The sequence below is a fragment of the Echinops telfairi genome, unplaced genomic scaffold (assembly GCF_000313985.2).
Source record: "Echinops telfairi isolate 266 unplaced genomic scaffold, ASM31398v2 ScPeMD7_7400;HRSCAF=8409, whole genome shotgun sequence".
Lineage (NCBI taxonomy): Eukaryota > Metazoa > Chordata > Mammalia > Afrosoricida > Tenrecidae > Echinops > Echinops telfairi.
Window position 1 is genome coordinate 28,278,338 of NW_022111300.1, and position 6,594 is coordinate 28,284,931.

Consider the following 6,594-nt stretch of genomic DNA (forward strand, 5'->3'; position numbering starts at 1 on the left):
CAGTTATGAAGTAACAACGAAACTAATGTTATGGTTGGGGGTCACCGCACATGAAGAACTGTATTAAAGGGTGGCAGCACTAGAAAGATTGAGAACCATTGTTTTAGACGATGCCATTTCAGGGTGGGAAGGCATGCTGCAGGCCAGGGCTATCCCATTTTGTAGCCATTAGTCAAATGTAACATGTGGAAATGGTGATATCTTGGTAGTGTTAAATAACATCAGATTTTAAGAACAGTATAAAGAAAATAATTTTATATAATGCATTAAAATTTATTTATATTAAGTAAATGTTGAACTATTTTGTGTTGAAATATAAAAACTAATTTTACCTCTTACTTCTGATATTTTCTAGAAATGTGACTATTAGAAAATTTAAAATATCAAATTTATATTTGTGGGTCACATATTTCTATCGCACATTGTATGCTAGACCGTGAGACAGCCACTTTTTCTTTTTATTGTTCCCATGAATATCCATCTGGAAATGTAGGACCAATGGTGAGAAAAAGATCCACAAAATTGACAGAGGTAGAAAAATTTATGAAAATGCAGCAGGAGAGACCAACATTGTGCATGACAATCTTTGGAAATTAGAAAAATAAAAGGGAATGTTATGAACAAATGTAAGGCAACAACTTGAGACAAGATAAATGAAATGTAAAATGCATTTCATAACATATTGCAGCCTCCACTACTGAAATAATTTAAAAGTATAGATTTAAAAATCAAGAGGTTAATTAAAACATAATGCTAAATAATATTTTGACATGAAAGAGGGGGTGTAAAAATAAACATAAAAATATATTTTAATAAAAGAAAGGAGAACGCAAACAACAAAAATGCTAAAACTGGCTTAACTAGAATCCACAATTTTGAGTAGAATTATAACAAAAAGGAAATTTAAATAGTAATTTTAAATTCACCCTGTAACAAGTGTAGTCTCCTTTAGATTCACTGCTAATTTCTAGAAAACCCTCACGGAAAAAGAAACATGAAATAGAACTACCCTGGAGCCTAAGTCCGAGAAAACAAATACAAAACGGAGACAAAGAATTGTGAACGTAAAGGAGAATCCTCAAATTGATGTGAAGAAAGCAAATCCTGCAATATAGGAAAATAATAATAGACTACAATTAGTGAGGTTTACCCTGGGAAAAATGGGTGTATATCCAAAAGTTTATTAATATAATCATAGAAAAACAAAAACAAAAAATAAACCTCAAACCAACCTTGATGCCATCTAGTCGATTCTAAATCACACAGACCCAGCAGGGCAAAGCAGAGCTGCGCCCAGGGGTTTCCAAGAAGATGACTCTCGACAGGTGTAGAAAGTAGCATCATTTTCCCATGAGCGGCTGGTGCTTCCCAGCTACTGACCTTGGGCTGAGAAGCCGAAGGAGTAGTTCTCTGTGCCACAAGGGCTTTCAGTGATATATTAATAAAGAACTCTTTTTAAAACATCATGTTTAAGAAAAAAAAAGGAAAAAGTGTTTCACCCTCAGTCATGAAAAACTACAAAGGAAGCTGGAAGTTCCTCAGCCTGATATGCGAGGCTATTGAAAAAACGAGTTAACGTTTCTATACATTAGTAAAAAAATAAATTATTTTCTCATGCGTTCAGGACCAAGACCAGATATTTATTTATTTGTGTAGTATTTAAATTTTAAAATGTCCTGGAGTTTCTGAAAAGGGTCATAAATACAGAAAATGGGATATATAAAATATTTATATTGGCTTGTCTATGCAGAAAGTTCTATGGAATAGAAAAGAAGGAAAAGAAAATGCTACTATCACTGTTAGTTATTTGGGCAAGGGTATTGGGTTAAATAACAGTGGAAATTAATTTTTCCATGTAGGTAGAATGAACAATTGGAAATTCATTGTTCACTACATTTCATGTGCTATTAATGGAGAAAAATAGCAAAATTTTAATATGTATTAATTGCCCCAGTCCCTTATAAATATCTAGTTTTTCATGGACAAGCACAACTCATGCTGTACAGTTTTTTCACTGCCAATGCATCATCACTGACTCACAGCTACCTGCATGGGTTTCTGAGATGGTAACTGTTTACAGGAGCAGAAAGCCCTGTCTTTCTCCCATGAAGCTGCTGGTGGTTTCAAACAGCTGACCATGCAGATTCCAGCACAATACATAACTACTACACCCCCAGGACTCTTTGTAAAGTTATACCATACACCAATGAAAAAAACAAAAAACAAATGATATTTAAATGAAAATGCATTTTTAAAAAAAGTTATGATGGGACACGGAGCTGGCTTGCACCACTCCAATTACAACTGCAGATAGACCCTGACCAAGAGGATGCTGGTTCTGGAGAACCTTCTTGTCATATCTTCATGGCCTGGATCTGCTTTTGAAGGCCATCTACACCTTCTGGCAGTCCTTTTCCTTGAAGGGCATCACTAGCACAAAGAGCCAGTGTTCATCTTCGGACTGTTCTAAACACAGCAGTTGAGACACTTTTACAGACGTCATTGCATTGCTGAGATCATTTTGTTTGCAAAGAAAGGCTTGGCATTTGGCATTGTATAGTATCAGGATGGTTCATAAGAGTTTCAGGTTCTTCTTTGACCACAACCATTCCTTCTTTCTTTTACTTTATTTTTTAAATACTGTCATTACTATTTTTCAATACAAATGTCATCTGGTTACCATTAATTAAGAGCTAAAATTTATGCTTAAAGAAATAAATATATGAATATGTGTAAATATATTCATTTATAATGAAAGGGATAGAGACCAAGGTACATATACTTATATGATAAGTATTAAGATGGCAAACCAGACTTTGGGCCTCTACTCAAGGCCTCGCTTAATACAAGAGCACTTTGTTCTGATAATCCGACACTCTTTGATGCTCACCTTCCTGACACAATCACTGAAGACAAAATGGGTGCATAAGCAAATGTGGTAAAGAGAAGAGATGGTGCCCTGCTATCAAAAGACATACCATCTGGTGGCTTAAAGGCTTGAAGTCGAACAAGCAGCCATGTAGCAGGGAAGCAAATAAGTCCACATGGAAGAAGGACACCAGCCTGTGTGATCATGAGGTATCAACAGGATCAGGCATAAGGTATCAAAAGATCCCAAACAACTATATTGATGTGAAAGATGGGGGTTGGAGTGGAGACCCAAAACCCATCTGTAGATATTTAGATATCCCCTCACAGAAGTGGTATAAATAAGAGGTGATTGAACCAAGGTGCAGTATAGCATCAATGAATCACACATTCCCCTAGTTTCTGAATACTTCCTCCCCTTCACTGCCATGACCCAGTTCTAACTTCAATCTGGCTAGACTGGAGAACACACATTGGTAAAGATAAGAGCTCTTAATACACAGAATCCAGGAAAGATAAACCCCTCAGGAACAGTAATGGGTGTAGCAATATCATGAGGGTAGAAGGATGATCAGGGAAGGGGAAGGGTGAGAAAGGGGGAACCCATCACCAGATTTGATATATAGTCTCCTTTCCCAAAGGGGACAAATGACAGAAATGTGGGTGAAGGCAGACATTGGACAGTGTAAGATAATAAATAACAATAACAATATATAATTAATCAAGGATACATGAGGGTGTGGTGGTGGGGGAGAGGAGCTTATACCAAGTCAAGTAGAAAATGGTTTAGAAATGATGGTGGCAACATATGTACAAATATGCTTGGTACAATTGGTGTACAGAATGTTATTAGAGCTCTAAGAGTCCCCAATAAGATGATTAAGAAAGCCTAGAAAATGAAATATTCTGTGTCAAAGAAACACTTCTAAGAAATGTTCTTCATACTCACATAGGAAAAAAGATTATGATGTGCAAATTGAATCTAAACAGAATTTCACAAATGGTCGATGCAATTCTTTCAACCCTCAAACGAATATAATGTATACCCACAGTTCTTCTTGTGTTAGTCTGGGTTGATTGGAGAAACAAACTCATAGACATTCATATGTGTATAAGAAAGAAGTTTATATACAAGAGCAATTGAATATTGAGAAAACACCCAGCCCAGTCCAGATCAAGTCCATAAGCCTGATATTAGCCCATATGTCCAAGACCAATTTATAAAGTCCTCTTCAGACTCACAAAACACATATGCCAAATGCAGCACAATCACATGCCAGTGGGTGAGATGATTTGTAGGTCCAGTGGCTTGGTAAGCATCTCAGCCCTGGCAGGGGTCTCCCTGCAGCTTCTCTGGCTCCATCAGTCTCTCTCCACAGGGATGTCTCACAGGGAGTGAGGAGGGAGAGAGAGAAAGAGAGAGAGAGAGAGAGAGAGAGAGAGACTCCTCTATTTGGAGACAGAAGTTCCTAGAATCCTCAGGAGATGGCCATGCCCACAAAGAGGCCTTAGTGGCTATATCCTGATTGACAGGATAGACTCTACCCATACACTCTTAATACTCAAACTGATACCAGATTACATAACTAACACATCTGTACATAGACAATTCAAAATTAAAGTTTTGAATGGAAAGGTCAACAAGTCATACCGACTACATCACTGCTGATGGTTCCAGATCACTTTCAAACAGGTACAGCAGAGCGCACCTCTGATAGATAGACTCTTCAGAAAATTAAAGCCATTCTTAACTTATTATTACTATCAGTGACAAAAATAATGGCATGTCCTTTTTTTATTATTGTGTTCTCAGATATTTCAATATCTTCCCTGACCTGACATATCAAACACTGTAAAAGACAGACTGGATGGTTTGAATCTTTCTATATTGAATCTGCTTGTTGGAACTATACCTTGAAATTGAGACCTCCAAATCCATTTTCAGATTCTTTTACCAGTTGCCTCAAATTAACTCCCATATTTGAAAGTTTAAGTTTGTTAATGACTGCTCTTTGGCACTATTGTTGAATCGAAGGCACAAAACATGAACTTCTTCTTCAGGCCACCCAAGCATGACAGTTTGCCTATCAATCCCACAATGCGATTCAAGCATTTACAAAACCGCCATATCTTTCTGAGTGACCAGAATCTGGTCCAGGGGCCCTTCAACCTTCCTCCCTATATCGCTCTAGGAAAGACCACTGGTCCTGAGCCGAGTCCCCTGTAAGAGTTTCATGAACTAGAAAGTAATTTTTAAATGACATTTATATTAGTATCATAAATATATAAGCCGAGTGGAAGATCTCAGCAAAGCTATATATATCATTTTCATGGATTGAAAAATGCAGTTTTGTTAAGAAGCTAATTCTCCCCAAATTGATCTATAGATTCAATGTAATAACAATGAAATTCCTAGTGGGACTCATTTTAGAAATCTATAGGTTGATTCTAAAATTTATATGAAATACAAAGAATCTAAAAATGTGAAAAAGAGAACAGACGAAGGGCTTCCACACTGCAACTTTGAGGATTATTATAAAGCTACAGGAATTAAGACAGTGGAGCAGTGGAATCAAAATAGAAAACAAGAATCAATGGAATAAATCAGAGTCCAAAAATATGCCCACGCATGCAACTATGATTCATTTTAAGCAAAAAATGCAAAGGTATTCATTAGAAAAATAAGTCTTTCAAAAATGTGCTGAGTCAATTGGCTATGTAACAAAATAAGCTTTTATCTATACCTGTTTTATATACAAAAATATAAGATTTTGAACTAAAGCTAAAGAACTCAAAAACACGTAGGATAGAAATTTTGTGAGTTGGATTTATGAAAAACTTTGTACACAGAACATTAAGAACATGACTCCTTTAAAAAGAAAAGTTGAATAATATTGAAAGGTAGCTAGATTAGGGATAAAGTGGGGTTGTTTCCCCAAATGCCTATGCTAGCAGAAATTACAAGTGAAGGAAAACCTGGGCATGCGCGTGCACCCCCGTGCACGCGCGCTCATGCACACACACACACATGGCATATGACATCACATAGGTGCACCTAAACTCAGCCAATAAGATTGGCCAATGCCCACAACCACGCCCCCCACCCACCCTGCCAGTGGGGATGGTAGGGGATAAATACCACACTGAGGGCAGAACACACTTTCTCTTGTTCAGGTGTGCTCTGCAAGTGGAAGGTGGGTATCGCTCCCGCATGTGCAGCGCTTAAGTGTCTGTGAGGCCCACTTGGGACCCAAATTCTCTTGGCCTCTGGGGATTTCCTGCTCTTAGTTCTGCAGGTCTGGTTTCACGCTCCTGTTCTAGTATTCTTTCCACATACTTTTCTGCACAACCCTGAAGTGGGTGGAGTAGACATTTTAAGTCACGAACTTTCCTACGGCCTTGCACACTTTCCAGGGATGGCACACACTTTCTGAGGGTGTTCCAGAACCAAGGGCAGGGATCTACCATTCTCAGATAAAGCTGTGGAAGCCATTGGAACTAGATCCATCAGACTCAGATCAAATGGAGCAAGATAAGTACACATGTGAACCATTCAACGGACTGAAGACAAGGTTTCATCAGCAGCCTGCAACAGATTAGTGATCTTCAGAAAACCTTACCTCAAATCCACAACAGTCTTTAAGTAAGTAAACACTATGACACAATTCTGGTGTTTAAAGTAAACTTGCAGGCTATGTTAACAGTACCGCCTGAGATTTCCTTTGG

General features: G+C 37.7%; 1 pseudogene; it reads right to left on the reverse strand.

Moving 5' to 3' along the window:
* Positions 1-2,354: 2,354 nt before the first annotated feature.
* On the reverse strand, positions 2,355-4,981 carry LOC115871628 (annotated as a pseudogene).
* Positions 4,982-6,594: the final 1,613 nt, after the last annotated feature.